Source organism: Panthera onca, chromosome B1, assembly GCF_046562875.1.
Source record: "Panthera onca isolate mPanOnc1 chromosome B1, mPanOnc1 haplotype 2, whole genome shotgun sequence".
Classification (NCBI taxonomy): domain Eukaryota; kingdom Metazoa; phylum Chordata; class Mammalia; order Carnivora; family Felidae; genus Panthera; species Panthera onca.
In genome coordinates this window covers 189996008-190012567 of record NC_138342.1, presented here as the reverse complement: position 1 = coordinate 190012567, position 16560 = coordinate 189996008, and the positions used below count along the sequence as shown (strand labels likewise).

Sequence of the window (16560 nt, the reverse complement as noted above, 5' to 3'; positions counted from 1 at the left end):
CTGAACACAGGACAGTCCTTAATGACAACCCCCTCCCTCCCCCTTTCCCCTCCCCACTTCCCCTCCTCCTCCCTCTCCCGTGTGGACAATCCTTTCCTGTGGCACATCAGCTCATACCATTCTGCAGACCCGCCTGGCACCAGGATGGTTTAAGTACGAGGGTTTCATTTTGGGTGGGGGGGGAGATGAAGTAACGTGGTGTCCTGAGACAGGACAGTCTCCCCCACCAGTTGTCACAAAGGCACCGTAGAAGCTAGTTGAGGCTCTGGATCCACCCGCTTTCCCCCCCTTTATGGTCACACGCACTGCTGCTGCTGATTGGACGCATACGGAGTTATTAGCGGGCACCTGCTGAGCCCTTTACCTATATTTTCATGTTTGTCCTTTACATCACATTAGGAGGAAGCTATTTTTCCCATTGTTCCCTTGAAGGAAATGGCGGCTTAGCAAAGATTTTGGACTTTGCTCGAGGTTGTGCATCTAACAAATATTAGATCCAAGCTCCCAAACCCAGGCTCTTCTTAATACCTTGGAATGGTGGGCAAATATCTTAGACCCATCCGTATCCTTCTACCCCGTGGGAGAAGAATACGGTGCTGGAGACCTCCATTATTCTTTATTATTCCTGAGACAGCTTCGTTTTTCGAAGGATGGGGATTCAAGGCTCCAAGCAAGAACCTCCCCTTACACTCTGCCCCTCAAGCAGTGATAATAGTAGCTGATATTTACAATGCTTAATTCCGTATCAGGCAGGGTTCTAAGCAGTTCATGTGCAGTCGTCTATTTCACCCTTACAGCAGACGTGAGAGTTCCGTTATTACCCCTGTTTTACAGTTGAGGAAATTAAGGCACAAGGGGCCCACGCAGGAGTCATCAGTGGCCCAGTGCGTTTTACCTGGGCCGGCTGGCTCCAGCTTCTGCACCGACGGCCTCTCTGGATCCCAGGTACTGTTGAGGCCCTGTCCTGTCTGTGTCCTCCCGGCCTCCGTGGACCCTGAGGAGGAGGCCTTGGGGAGGTCTGACTGCCGAGACAGAGGTCTGCCTGAGACAGCACGGCCTAATTGGGATCTGGATGTGTTCTCTCGCCAGCTCTTTGCCAGTCCCGTGGTTCGTTCTTATTCTGACTTGCTTATTTATGGGCCCTGGGGCTTGGCACGGAGGAAGCTAGAGGTTCACAAAGTCTGCAAAGGAATGAGACGGTTTCTTGCTCCTGTTAATGAGAGTTAAACATCTCGAGTGCTACTTTTTTTTCCCACCCTTATCTCCCACTTTATTTTTTTTGGATAGTGCTCAAATCCTGCAATTAGGCCAGTGACTGGAAAGCAGAGTGATTTACCACTTTGTTCCTTGAACTCTTTCGGTTTTATGCAAGGAAAAGGGGCAAACGCTCCCTTTCTCTAGAACACAGCAAACAAGGTGACTTCTTCCCTGAGTAAGTGATATGCACAGGTTGACCCAAAAGGCAAGTTTTGCTTTTATAAACTGCCAAAGAAGTACTTGTTAGGTGATCTTTTTTTTTTTCCCCCTTCTTCTTCATGACTAGCTTTGGTTTAGGACTTTGAGGGAATGTCAAAGGATTGTCATCAAAAACACAGTTATGTGTTGAATTGTGCCCTCCCCTCCAAAATTCATATGTTGAGGTCTCTGAGACCTCAGAATATGACCTCCTGTGGAACTAGGGTTGTTGGAGATATAGTTAGGATGAGGTCACAGGTAGGTGGCCCCCAATCCTAAATGACTGGGGTCCTTATGAAAAGGAGCAAGTTGGACACAGATACACACACAAGGAGGATGCCACGTGAAGGTAGGGGCGATGCCCCAGCCACGGAATGCCAACAGTTGCCAGGAAACCACCAGAAGCTGGGAGAGGGGCCTGGGATGGGTTCTTCCTCGCGGCCCTCCGTAGGAGCCAACCCTGCCAATGCCTTGATCTTGGACTTCTGGCCTCCAGAACTGGGAGATAATTTCAGTTGGTTAAGCCACTCGGTTTGTGGTATTTTGTTACGGGAGCCCTTGCAAACGAGTACAAATTCTTTCCTTAAGCAAACAAAACAGTAAATGTGAAAATGCTTGATGGATGTGAGCCCTTTGCGAAGGTGGGCTTTCCTTTTTCCAACGTTGCCACAACTTAGAAGCAGAGGACCTCCGTGCTGGCGGGGATGTGCATGGGAGTGCGGGGCACCTGCTGGGTTCGCTGTGAGCCCAGGCACACCACTCACTGCGCTTCCCCACCCCCGCCTCTTTCCCTTCACTCTTGTCAACAGGTCCCTTGCACAAGCTCCGTATCCCAGAGATAGTCTTCTCCTCTCAGCCCCCTAACCCCTCTCGCTTTCCCCGCCTTTTCCTTTAAGTCTTCCTTGTTTGATAAAAATACGCTGCTTCCTTTCAGCTTTCCCTGGTCTGGAAGTGAAATCACCACCCCCCTGTATTGTGGAAGAAACACCACCCTACCTTTACATCTGTTCCCACCCTTAACCCCCTCCAGCGCCTTTACCCTTTGCCTGTATATTTGGATGCCATATTCTGTGCCTGACTCTCTGGTACCTGCCCTACTTCTGCCACGTGTTAGGTAAAGTTGGAGTCGATAGGGGAGCCAAGGACCGGACCGGGTTGCAGCTGGAGGTGAAGGAGGGTGTTAGGGCAGCACCCACGAACCCTGAAGGGGAGGCAGACCATGGTTAGAAACACAAGCCAACACATAGGTGACTTCCCAACGGGGGGATCTGGCCAAGAACCAAAGACAGAAGGGAAGAGAAAACACCAGGCAGACTGAGAGTATGGGTTTAGGATCCACGCTGAGTGCGCAACAGTGTAGACCGTCTCTGGCGGCAGCGTGAAGTATATGTGCACGGCACTGGGCAGTGAGTAGGGCTTGTAGAGGTTGGAGCCCTACAGCTGAGGAGGTGCAGAGACTCATGGGACCGTGCCGTTGTGTCGCCTAAGATGAAAATCTCTTGACTTCACGGACCCAGGCTGTGGAGGGCTTTGAGTATTACGCTTTCTATCCTATCATGTTTTACTGACAGGAATCGTTCTTTCTAGAAGTTTCCTCCCTTCCTCTTTGGAACCCCAGTGGTGTCCAAATCTGCTCTGTATGGGAGAGTGGCCAGGAGCCGTACCAAGGGGATGGAAGAAAGTGAGCTGTGCCCTGGCTGGACCCCGGGGGGTGGGAGTTCCTGACTCGGGCGGTGTTGTTGAGTGGTTTGTGCAGATGTGGAGGATCGTGGGGAAGGTGGCAGAATTCCTGGGCGTCTCGTTTGGTGGGTATGTTCTACCCACCCGGCAAATTTTCTTTTCCCTGAGCAGATGCCAGAGTAGAGCCAGTTTGCTACTTCTGTTTTTCTGTTCTCTTTGGTAGATAAAACCAGCTTATCTTCCCCCCGAAGACTTAAGGTATTAATCAAATAAATACTTAATGGAAATCCTTGACTTGACTAAGTTTTGCCTCATTTGCTCATCTTCAATGGCAGGGACTTCCTGAGTGTAAGCCTGAGCCAAAAGGTTCACATTTATTATCTTTGAATTTCTATTTTATCTTATTTTGTTTTTATTTTAGAGAATGAGCCGGGGAGAGGGTCAGAAGGAGAGAGAAAGAACCTCAAGCAGGCTCCAGTATCAGCACAGAGCCCAATGCGAGGCTCGATCCCACGACCCTGGGATCGTGACCTGAGCTGAAATCAAGAGTCGGACACTCAACCGACTGAGCCACCCAGGCGCCCCACATTTATTATCTTCTTTAAATTCACCACTAACGTAATATTGTTCTCATTTTAAAGATGAGACGACCGAGGCTTACAGAGATTAAATAAGTTGTCCAGGGACACAGAAGTAGTGAGAGGCAGAGACAGGACTTAACTGAGATCTGACTTCAAATTCTGTGTTAAGCATTGCTCTGTCAGAACCAGTCAGATCATACGTAGCAATTCTGGGCTCCTAAGAATTCCTCTTTACTATTCCTGTTGTTTCAAAGTAAAATTTTACCATAACCTTCTGTATTATTATCTCGAAATCACAAAGAAATAGACAAATGACTTACCATTTATTTATTATTAACTCCAGCCCTAATCAACTCCTCTGTATAGAGATACAGTGCTTATATAGACCTCAGAGCGTGTTCATATTTATCATCTCATGGTAAGAACGTGCGATGGAGCTCGAGCCAGGAAGGGGGCCTGGTAGCTTCTAACACGCTCCCCGCCTTTCCTAAATGAAGATGTCTACTCATAGAGGCTTTGTGATCTGACTGTTATGGGGATCGTGAAAGCCTGGCGTAGGACTCAAGTTTCCATATGTCTGTTCTAGTGTTCTTTCCCTACACTCGCTGTCCCGCCCAGAGCCCTGATCTTTCCCAGAACCTCGCTGAGGTTGTTGGGTGAGAAAGCACAGGCTCAGAGAAGTTAAGTGATGCTTGCTAAAGAAACCTAGCAGAGTTAGTGGCAGAAGCAAGACATGAGTTTCAGAACCCCGATTGCCATCTTAGCGTGCCTTCCATCACCCCACCCCAGCTCCCCAAGCCTTGCCACGCTGTGCCTGGTAAGGGCTGCCCTCTCCGTAGGTGTCAGAGTGGGCCATGTTGCCTTGAGCCCACTGAGAGGGAAACGGAGACAAGGAGCGAGAACCATAACCATAGTATATCTCATTGTGACTAATTGTGAAAATACTAAAGGGTGCCTGGGAACTTTTGTTCCATGAGTGTGTGTGTGTGTGTGTGTGTGTGTGTGTGTTTCTTTTACCCCTCTATTTTTCTTTTTTATGTGTGTGAAAAAATCAGATTTTATAAATACTAAGGGATTCTTCCTGTTTAGAGACCACAAAAGAAAAAAAAAAAAAAAGAAAGAAAGAAAGAAAAGAAAAGAAAGAAAAGTGAAGTGCTTGCTTCCATTTCAAGCAATATAGCTGACTCTCTATCCTGGAAAGCCCCAGATTAGAAAAAATAAATCTATAAATTTCCAGGTGAAATATTTCATCGTATTTCTTGGCTCTTTAATCTCATAAAACAGAGATCTCCATCCACCATGAAACTAGCAACTCAGACCCAAGGGAACTGGTTTGTTCATGCTGTGCAAGGAAACTGGTAGACAGGGCCAACTGCAACAAGGTCTGAGTATTTATAACAGCAATAACAAGATGGAGGGAAAAAAGAGAGAAAGAGAAAGGGGGAGGAAGAGAGGGAAGGAGGGAGGGAGGAAGAAGGAAGGAAGGCAGGAGGGAAGGCAGGAAGGAAGGAAAAAAGGAAGGAAGGATGGAAGGATGGGGAGGGAGAGGGAGGGAGGAAGGAAGAAAGAAGGAAAGAAAAAAGGGAAAGAAGGAAAGAGGGGGAGGGAGGGAAGAAGATGGGAACAGGGAGGAAAATGAAGCAGGAGGAGGGAAAAAGAAGGAAGGAAGGGAAGAAAGGAAAAGAAGTAACAACAATAGCCTGGGAGCCAATGTGTGTTTTGACAGCGTTGACTCATTCTAAGGTCTTTGTGTTGTTGGGGAGAATATGGAGATAGTGGTTCACTTTAGATTTTTTTTTTTAATTGAGAATGTTTGCTAAAATAGGGTGATCACAGAAAGAGTAGAATGAGAGGAAGCGATGGAACGAAGAGGACAGAGGGCACTTTGATGATCTAATGTAGCACAGTAAAGAGCTTTGTGAGCTTTCCAGGGATTGACCCCTTGCCTTGGCGGGCAGAAGAAGTTGGCTCTGTGTCCAGCCCCGGACCAGGTACAGGGTGTCAATTAAAAATAGTTAAATTAGCATTTACTGAGCACTAATGAATGGGCAGGCACTAGTCTAGGCTCTTGATGTGTATCTCACTGAATCCTCTGAATAACCCCATGAGATTGGCGCCTTTGTTTCCCCTGCACATTACAGAGGAAGAGCTGAGGAAAAACAGTCACCTGGCTGGGAAGTGGAGATACCGGGATTTGGACACTGACATAGGAATTCCAGAAAGTTCCTTGCAGCTCCTAAACCATGCTGCCTTGGCAAAATCCTTGCAGGGAAATCCTTGCCCTGGCAAAATTCCAGAGAGGGGATCCGGGGAACCACATGCCCCCAAGATGGCTCAGCCTCTCCCCTCCATTCTCGTGTCTCGGCAACCTTCAGCTGCACACCGCGGGGACCCATTGTCCCGATTTCCTGGGTACGGTCCAGTGCTGCGTTCTTGAACTCGCATCATGTATGAACTCTGACAAGTGCACAGAATCACTTTCTCTTAAGCTTTTATGTTTTGGTGGCTGGGGTTGTGGTGGGGGTTACAGCAATCTGTAATGACATGTGGAAACCCACTGGATATTCTTCTCATAATTGATGCATACATAGGGCGAATTTGGCCTCTCACCCCAAGCAGTTATTTTTCACTCATTACAGGGTCTAAATTTAAAAGATCACACTTGGAGAGCCACCAGTTCATTAGCATATGGGTGATGACTCCGGAGACATTTATTTGTTAATACCAAACATGGATGGGTTCCCTTATGCCTAAAACTTACATAATGTAGGTTTAAAATTGTATAATGGGTCTGGAAAATTCCATAGAAGGCTTGCTTCCAAGGACTTGGAGATGTTTAAAACACAGTGTCTGGAGCTAGGAAGCAAGATCAGATATCCTCTGGAAATAAGTCCTTGAGATTTTGGAAGAAAACTGTGTCGCAAAACTGTGACCCTTTCTTATCTCTGGGCTCAATATTCTCTTTCCTTCATTGCCTTCGGTCTCTTTCTGGTGCTTCGAATTTGGGTTCGGCCTTTTCCCCCTTCTGGGGTATTTTCTCTCCTTTCTTTTGAGAAGCCACCTTGATAGACAGGTGAAGTTTCCTGACTGGCACAGAGATGTGTCCACACGAAGCCCGAATGTAGGCTGAGGCCAGGGTTCGACCGTCGCACGTAGTCTCATTTGTGTGCCAAAGCACGTTCCACGTGTAAAATGTTAGGAAATGTGGCATTCTGTCCCTGTCCTCTGCTGCCAGTCTCCCCAACTTGGTGGCCCAGAGGGAGCCACCACTGGTGTCTTAACACAGCCCCTCATTCTCTGTGGGAAGCGGGAGAGAGCCAGGGAGGAAAATCCGGGAGTGCTGGGTTCATGTTCCCTTCTCGAGGAGCATTTGCCATCACGTGCCAGTCACCTGAGCCAGTTGCCATTATGTTTTTTGGTAAATGGGGTCATAGCAGAGCCGATTCAATCTACGTCTTGGCCCAAACTAAACTTTTGCTACAGGCCTTTGGATCCTCACCATTTTAGTCAGAGGACGGAGAAGAGCAGAGAGAGACACCCAAAGTATTACTATTTTACATTTACAAATAACTGACCGTCCTGGAGACTCTACTTGTCCCCCCGCTTTAGATTTATTTATTTATGGGCTCTTATAGAGCACAACTTACATTTTTTGACTGACCTTCCTGAAAGTAGGGTGACCAGATGTCCCTGTTGGCCCAGGAGGGCATTGGTTTAAGTGTTTTGTCCTAGTCTAATTAATAGCGTCCCTTTTACTTTAAAAAGTGTCCTAATGGAATAATAAATAATACGGTAACTCTAATGAAAGCGGCTGCAAATGATTTTTAGGTTATAACTAATCCTTTGTGTTTGAACTAGAGGGTCCACAGCACCTTTAAAATACCAAACGAAGAATCATAGGAAGATTGAAGATTTTTATCCATAAGCCCAATTACTTCAACTCGAAACAATACTTCAAGCGGACTTAGCAGAATGTATTAAATAATCGCATCTGTGTGTTTTTCACTCTATATTCGGGTTGAAAATGTTGTTAGTCGTCATTACGTGCTATTACCTAGAAGTCCTATATTTTGCTATAAGTTGAAGTAGTTATTCTTAAATAGAGTCTGGAATTTCCATAATCTGGGACCTTTTTTTTTTTTTTTCCTTCTCCAATTTTTGTAATTTGATAGAATAGGAAACTATTGGGGCTTTGCTTCTTTTTTGATATATGATTTTAATTGTTCACGTATAACATTTCCTTAAATTACAGGAAGCCACATGTTGGAAAAAAGATCCATCCGTTACAATCCATCTGTGGTACAGTGTGGGTTTTCACTGGCTTGGGAAACGGGTCTGTGGTGACCTGTAAACAGAACTGAGAAAAGAAAACTTTCAAGATTGATTAGTCTGAAGGAGGCGTGTGGATTTAACTCTAAATCTCATGCACCATCTGTACAAACCAGCCGAGGGAGTCATTTGAGTCATCTGAAGAAATTCGTCTTCTGTTTTACATGCACATCTATTCATAAAAACTTATTAATAAGATTACGAATTTGGGGGCCGTTCTGGCAGTATAAAAATGTGTATGAACTTCATTCATACTACGGAACAGCAGTTAAGAGATAACCCTTGCAAGTGCTCCCATCGGTCATTCCAGAGGCAGAGGCGGGGCCGGGGGGGGGGGCAGGGGGGGAGGGGGGCAGGGGAAATCCTGGACAGGAGCAGAATCCCGGTTCTTCAACCTCTGCACGACATTGGGCAAGTCACTTACTGCCTTTGGGCCTTCATTTTTGCATCTTTAACGATGATAACTCCTGCCTTGCTCACCTCTGACCTTGGACACTCCATAAACTGTCAAGTCCTGTGCAAACATAAGGCAGCATTTACTATCCCTTAGCGGTAAAACGGATCTGGGGGAAAACGACGTAGATATGGCAGCGGTTCCTTTACGACCAAAATCCACTTTATGTATCCATGGCATTTGTTGCATTTCTGCTAGGACTGCAGCACTGAAGAGGGTCTAAAATTAGCACAGCACGGCACACATTTATTGAGGGCCTACTTCTGGAAAGGCACGAGGCATCACTGATGAGTAGAGTGAGGCTGTCCCTGGCTACCCCATTTTAAATCGCAAACCAGCAGCCTCAGTGTTTGTCCCTGGCTTTATTTTCTCGCATCACACACATCACTATTTCACGTTCTCTATAACTTGCTGCTCTCTTTGTTTATTGTTATCTCTTCCCATTAGGGTGCAGGCTCCTTAGTGACAGAACGTTTTGTTCTTACTGCGGTTATTTTGTTATCCCAGAACTTCTAGCCTTTATGAGCACAGAGCAGGTGCTCAGAGCACATGAGTTCAGCGCACAAAATGGTCCTTGGTCTCAAGGGGCAAACAAGCCAGGGAAGCAGTGGGAATCTCTGTGCCATATTACGTTGTGTTACAATGTGGTGAGGGCCATAATCGGAGCAAAACAAGGGCTTCTCACGCTGCAGGAGAACAGAAGGGCTGAGGGAGGGAGAAGGTGGAAAGCTTGTCAGAGGACTGACCGCAGTTGGAATCTGGAAGGATGAGGGAGAGGTTTTAGGAGGATAGAGGGACCACAGGCATCTCCGGGAAACAGGACGGCTTCCAAGAAGGCCAGGAGACGGAAAGGACGTTGTTGAGGAGTAGGAGTAGTTGAGCTAGTTGGGCACACCGCAGTGAGAGCCCACGGTGATTTACTGGAGCATCAGGAGAAAACGTGAGGACTGGTATTCCTGTTGGTCTCCTAAGTAAAAAGTGCAACAGAAATGGAGACTTACAGATCGATGCCAGGACCTGTCCTGGGTGAGTGTGTCACCGGGTTGGAAATACATGGTGGAGAGGCCATTTCTGTGTGGCCCCGTGTGTTTAACTTTTAGGATATTACTCTCTGTTGCAGATTATTTGCGCTCAGAAAGTGGGTTTACAGCTCCCATGATCTTCAGATCTTGTCACGGGATGAGGAGTAACCGTGAAAATAATTGCTACCCCGGCCAAGCCCACTGGTCACCTCGTGGCAGGGCGCTTCAAGGAATTGGTCAACACAAAGCTACAGTATTTTTCGTTATAAAATGATGGGAGGTAACAATCTTGCTGACCTTTTCTGAGGACGAGGTTGGTACCGCTCACAATAATCTGAGGAACCCACCGATACTGTGATTTTTAGCTGGTCGTCTGTGGTTAGTCAAGTATGACACTATGTCGGGTTGTGACTGATGTCCGGTGGCCCAGTGGAGAACTCAGTCTACCTACTGAAGCTGGGCAGTGGGAATAGACATTCCTCACTCTCACGTGCACAGGGTAGCCCTGACATGTCTGAGGATAAATGGAAAGATTTCCTTAATGAATCGTTGATATTATCATTTGCGCCAGTCAGGCAACTTTCTATTCTTTTCCCTCTCAATCTATATAGAGGCGAGGTGACTCAAGATTTTTCATTCAGTCAACTCACTCAGATTGTTTCCTTCGGAGGCTTGTTGGATTTCATGGAGAGAACTCAGTCTCGGTCTGTTTGGATCTCAGAAAAGTATTAGGCCTTTCTAGAGGATGCCTGTTCTCTGTGAGAGCGTGCCTAGCTGCCCCTGGCTTTGTAAAAGGCCATATTTTGGTGCTATCTTTAATGACTCGAAGGCTTGTGAGCATAGCTTTAGGGTCTTTACGTGAATGAATACAGCCGCGCCACGTGCTAATTTGCAAAGACCGATCTTCAGTATAAGGAGGATTGTCAAAGAGGTGGTCACGAAGCTGGACAGAGGGACTACACACCAAGGTTAAGGTGAACTGGATTCTTTAGCTCAGCTGACCACCCAGGTGAACTCTTCTGATTTTACGGGAAATATTTGAAGCATTTTGAAGAGAGACTTGAAAGCTTGCCACAGGATCCTCATGGGTACTTTTCCCAAGACGAGGGCAGTATATCTTACTAAATATGTGGCATATTCAGAGTAAAAACCGGCCACGAGGTTTACCTCAGGTGACAAACCTTGTTGAACAGAAGTCAGCCGCTTCATGGTCAGTGTCAAAATCTTATCGCAGAAGATGGTTAAACGGTTTTATGCTTTCCAACCGCATTCATGTGTGATTTGGGGCTTCTCCATGCCAGTTAATATAAAGACTGAAGTATGTAATCTTTTTATTACTATGTAGTCTGATTTTTGCCTTAAACTCTTTAATATTGAACCAAATTACTGATGATCAGTTTCCATTTTTAATTGAAAAACTGGTTTTGGAGTGTGTATTTAGACAAATTAGGCATACGATTATATATATCTTAATTTTTGACATTTAAATTTATAATGTAGTCTTACTTCATTGAAGATTTTAGGTTACTCTTTACCTTTGGCAAGTTAACACTGATTTTCCATGCGTGGCCAGCTGCTCTGTCCTCATTGCCTTGACTCAGGCCTTTGGGAGGTAGGAAGGCAGTGGAGACACAAGAACGTGGCGATGATTGGGTGGAGTGAGGGGCATGGGATGGATGGGAGGGAGCCGTGGAAGAGAGAAGCACGGGCTGCCTCATCCCCATGTTCTTGCTGTATGGCACAGGATGGCCAGAGTGTCATTCACGTATGGAAACGTGTGCCGGGAAGCCAGAGGCCAGGAGAAGGGGGATAACAGTGACTCGTTTTGTGTAACGAGCAGCTCGAGTTTGATTGTCCCTGGAGGATCTGGGGAACATACTCAGTTGGGGGAATAGGGATTTGGAGATCAGGGGAGAGGTCAGATGGTGAGAGTTTGGGGAAAGCAGTCACTTACAGGGGTCAACACTAAGCGGAGGGTGTTGTTGAGTTCGGCTGGGGAGACTGAGAAGGGGAAGGAGGAGTGACTAGGGACGGATTCCAGAAAACGCCAGCGTTCCGTGGGCAGGGGAGAACTGAGAGGTGGGAGGAGAGCCAGTGGAGAGGGACAGCAAAACAGACAAAGGAGAGACACATTTTAAGAGGAGAGAGTGGGCACCAGTGCAAACAAGAACCCAGATAAGGACCACAGTCGTCAAAGGATTTTGCAAGGGAGAGCTTGTCAGTTACGTCAGCAAGAAGAAAAATGTGTGTGTATCATATTTAGGAGTTATGTAGTATTGGAAAGTATGGGAATAAGGGCCAAAATACGTAGCATAAACAATAAGTGCCACAAAGTTCAAGAAAGGGGGGGACCCAGAAGTAAAATGACTCCCCGCTTCTGTGTGCGGAATCACCAGTCCGTTAAACCTTGGAGGTACCCGCGATCCTCTCCCCTTGGCCTGCCCTCCTCGCCCATCGTCTCCTACATCAGCCGTGTAGGTCTGCAGGTTCTAACCTGGCGGTGTCTCCTATCCACACTCCTCCATGCTTCCAGGGAGAACTCAAATGCCAACTCGCATTGTGTCAACCACACTATTGCAATAGCTCCCCAGCTGGCCTTCTGGGGTGGGTGTCCTTCTTTTCCAGATAATGTCCCACTCTACGGCTGGGCTAATAAAAAAAAGAAAACAAAACACAGCATTTAAGAAAGTATAATTCATATACCATAAATTCACCAGTTTTTAAAAAAATTTTTTTACATTTATTTATTTTTGAGAGACAGAGAGCGAACGGGGGAGGGGCAGAGAGAGGAGGAGACACAGAATCCAAAGCAGGCTCCAGGCTCCGAGCTGTCGGCACAGAGCCCGACGCGGGGCTCGAACCCACGAACTGTGAGATCACGAACTGAGCCCAAGTCGGACGCTCAACCGACTGAGCTACCCAGGCGCCCCTCACCAGTTTTTAAGCGTTGGATGTTTTGATACATTTGTGCAATTGTGCAGCCGTGGCCACAGTTCGGTTTAACAGTATTTTCATCGTTCCAAAACGCTTCCCCCTGCCTATTTGCAGCCAGTTTCCACTGGATTAAATTTATAACCACTCAGTTATGTCTCTCCTTTGCTTGGTAGTCACTGTGCCCCCATTCCTTGTGAGTTATGCACAGCCTAATCGGCCTAAGTCTCAAGCCCTCCCTGCACTCACTGCCCCAACATACGTTTCCACCCCTGTCTCTTATGATTCCCTGTATCTCCCTGCCTTTCAGCTGGACAAGACTATTAGCTGCCGCTGTTGACATCTGACCATAATGTCATTGATCAGGCTACTTTTGCCAGCTGGCAGACACATGGAGTGTTAGAATGGAGTGTTTGTTAATTGTATATATTTATGTATGTATTTATTTATTTATTCATGGCAAACACTTCAGTGTCTGCAAACTTAGAAGAAATTTAAAAATTGTTTCCTCTCCCTCTCTACAAACTCCAGTGCAGCCTCGAAGGGCCCATTTTCCACTCCGATTTCGGTGGCACGTGACCCTGCCCGTTTACCTTTGAGCTTGTTCTGTGCCCGTGGCCTACCTGAACTTAGCCTGCATTTTCAAAGCGGATAAAGGAGAAGATGTGTGCGGCCGGCGTGTGCGGGTATAAAGACCAACTGGCAACGGCACGGCCTCACACAAAGCCACTTCTTGCCTGTGGCTTTTGTTCCACGCAGTCTCTTCTTTTTATCTTTAAACGTTTGACAAACTGTACATTTTAGTTAATTTTGAGTTCAGTGGCAACAAGTGGATTCCTATTGTTGGGCAGACCACCACCATCTACCTGGAACTCTATACTCACTGATCACCAACTCCTCCTCCCCACCCTACCTAGGCCCTGATGACCATGATTGTTCTTTCTATGGCCGCGGGTTTGTCTACACTAGGTACCTCATTTAAGTGGGACCACACAGCTTTTGTCCTTTTGTGTCTGGCATCTTTTTCGCTTCGCTTGGTGTCTTCAAGCTTCATCGTCCACGTTGTGACCTGTGTCAGAATTGCCTTCCTCTTTAAGGCTGTGCCATTGTATGGACAGACCACATTCCGTTTGTCCTTTTGTTGGTGGACCCTTGGGTTGTTTCCACCTTGTCTGGACTCTGTTCTTGACCCCAGAAATTTCTCCATTTTAATCAAGGTGTGCTGGGCACCACTGAATGCCCCGGCTCCCGAGTATGCGGTAGCTGGGCTGGGTGCTGTTTTCTTCTTTTGTTCTAAAACCGGTCTGTGGATGCTATATATTTCCACTGTGCAACTCAGCAGCACCCATCAGGGTCAGTGAGCTAGCTGGTAGCATCCTTGACCCCCACTGGAATTCAGCCTCTTTTGTAAATTTGATACAAAGCAGGGTTTAGAGAACAAAGGGATCTAGAAGGGACTCAGGTTTTAAAAATGCTTTCCCCCTCTCAGTGATCAATACTAATAAGAAAATTGGTTCTCTTTTACTGATGCCTTCTACTTGTCAGCAGTGAACTGGGACATTTGTGTATTTACCTCAGATTCTTGCTGCAACCCTTTAAGAGAAATCTTACTACCATCACAATAGAAAAACAAATGGAACCCAAAGATGAACTTCTCCCGGGCCCCCAACAAAGATATGGATATAGTACCTTGGACATCACCATGCCTCCCTGCTCTCTGTTTCTCTGCCTGCGATTAGTCTGGTCTGGAGGTGGGCATCACAATTATGCCAGTTTACTCCAGCAACAGTCCTCCAGATCTCAGGCCCTCTTGAGTTACTTCTCTTTGGTGAATCCCTCTGTCCCCAAACATTGCTGTCTTTAAAGGGAGCATTCATTGACAACCGTGACTCATTATGGCCCTGTTAGGAGTAAATGACAGGTGACTAAGTGGAGAATAAGAGAAATTCAGCTTAGATTTTGATAGCAATGGAAAGAACAATATATACATGCATTCTCCTTATTCTTCAGAGCTCTCCTAACCATGTTTCCCCCTATGGATTTATCACTTCCCAGGGTGTTTCAGCCACCACCTGTCTAGCATCTTTTAAGAAAGACCGTAAGTATTGGAGCTTTCTGTTAAAATTGTTAACTAGCAGTTTGGGGCCTGGATTAGGGAAGACAAGATGTGGATAGACTTGCCCTGGGGACAGAGCCTTGGTCAGCTACCTTAGCCAGCTGCCTTCTGGAGGCCAGCATATTCCAGGCCCTACAGACGTGCGAACATATATACATATGAACACACGCGTGTAGATACGTGTCCCAAAAGAGACTCCTCCGGTTTTCCATTTCACAAGCCTCTGAAAAAGCCCCAGTCCTTCAAGGGCATGCTCTTTTCCAGACTCGCGTCTAGCTTTGGTCCCCCACCTGCCCAACTTCAAGGTGTGCATTTATGTCTCTCTTTTTTTTACTAATCAGCTCATTTGTCAAATTAACCTATTAATCTCATCTGCAAATCATGTTTCAAGAAGAAGCAGAAAGATAAATTATTCTCAGACTCAGAATTCTCATTTTTATTTAACAGGTATTTTAATCACAATATTCGATGCCTCTATCACATAACATACATAAATACGAGAATGCCTATTTCCTTTCTGCGCATTTAGGTCGCTTACTGTACTATAGTCGCACTTGGGCGGAGAAATGAGGCCACAGGGAACTTTGGTTGCAGTTTCAATGGAATGTCCCCCGGATATTCTAGTTTGGGGAGTCTAATATGCCATTGGAAATTGCCAGTGTCCTATCAGCGGGCGTCCCTGCATCCCAGAGTATTGTGAGCCTAGGAGGTCCTGGATTGAAATTCCTCTTCTAGGTGACAGGGTCAAGGCTCAGACCTGTTACCACTTACGTTTATGCTTGTGTTCATTTTTCACTCATATCAACGTTTTCTTTACTCCAGAGATTTTTCTCCCTGATCTATTATGACATGTTCAGTCTGTAGTCAGGGTGGGCTTTCTAATGTCTGAGGGGGGCTTTCTGTGCACGGCAAAGATCATTTACAGATATTTAGGTCTTTCGTTAATGCTCAGTATACGAGAGATACAAATTCAAAAAATCAAATTTTCTTTTACAAGAGATACAAATGGAAAAAATAAAAATGCCCTTAAGTTTTTAGGTTCGATTTACTGTTTGTAAATTTCAAATGATAAAATAAAGTAAAAACGATCACTCTTGGGGGAATGTTGAAAAAATATTTGATTAACTCAAGTTAAAGACTATAAAGTCCCTTTACTCAACAATTAGTTCCATTCAGAAATACGGTTTAGTCCACTCCCTTAAAAATTTAAATCGCATTTATAAATTTGGTGTATTTAACTTTTTAAAAAAGCACTTATTACGTCTGACTGGGAAGGCTTCAAACCAGATCTTCCAGAATACTCAGTCAGGCTTCATTAGTCATCAAATACATGCCAGGCATTACTAGCCACTGGAGATACAACTCTGAATAGAACAACAATGAACAGCGATGAGTAAAACAGGAAAATCCCTTGCCTTCATGGAGTTTATATTCTTAAAACTCTTAAGTTCATTAAACTCTTAGAAACCTAAAAAAACCAGAGTTTTAAGTGAGAATTTCAAAGTCAAATTTCTTACACTTTTCCACTTAGAATCAGAAGTCTAAGATCAATTACACATTCGAGTTAGAATCACAAAGCAAACGTGTATCTAATTATCAGCGTCTATAAGCTCATATGTAAATACCAAATGTACAAATTATGCTGGAGCCTGATTTTAAACATTACACGTTAAAATTGATTTGCTTTATCATTTTTCCATTGAATTCTAAACTTGCCTAGTACTGAATACTGGGTTATGCAACTGAACTTCCTTGAGAGACGGTGGGTGACCCAGATACAGGACAGTCTCATTTAGGTGGAGAGACTTGGAACCAGTACTGAAGACCCACAAGTTGGGTGTGAGTGGAGTGAATGTTTGCACAGGACACACTGAGTCTCATTTTCACAGTGGCTACAGTCACAGGGGTTTCCACGTCCACTTTCTTCCGAGAGGATTGGTTTCATAATGTGTTTACGAGATTCAAGCCTTACCTTCATAACCTTTCTTGATG

The 16560-nt window shown here is 45.7% G+C and overlaps 1 protein-coding gene and 1 long non-coding RNA gene across 5 annotated transcripts in view; one reads left to right on the top strand and one right to left on the bottom strand.

Annotated features, from left to right (window-relative positions):
* Window positions 1-16560, top strand: part of STOX2 (storkhead box 2) — a 221884-nt gene that overhangs the window by 93403 nt on the left and 111921 nt on the right. The gene's annotated exons all lie outside the window — the stretch shown is intronic.
* On the bottom strand, window positions 7946-14326 carry LOC132691519 (uncharacterized). Its single transcript, XR_009615836.3, has 3 exons — window positions 14142-14326; window positions 12016-12170; window positions 7946-8073 (listed from the first exon to the last, which is right to left on the bottom strand). It is a non-coding gene; the product is annotated as an uncharacterized LOC132691519 (long non-coding RNA).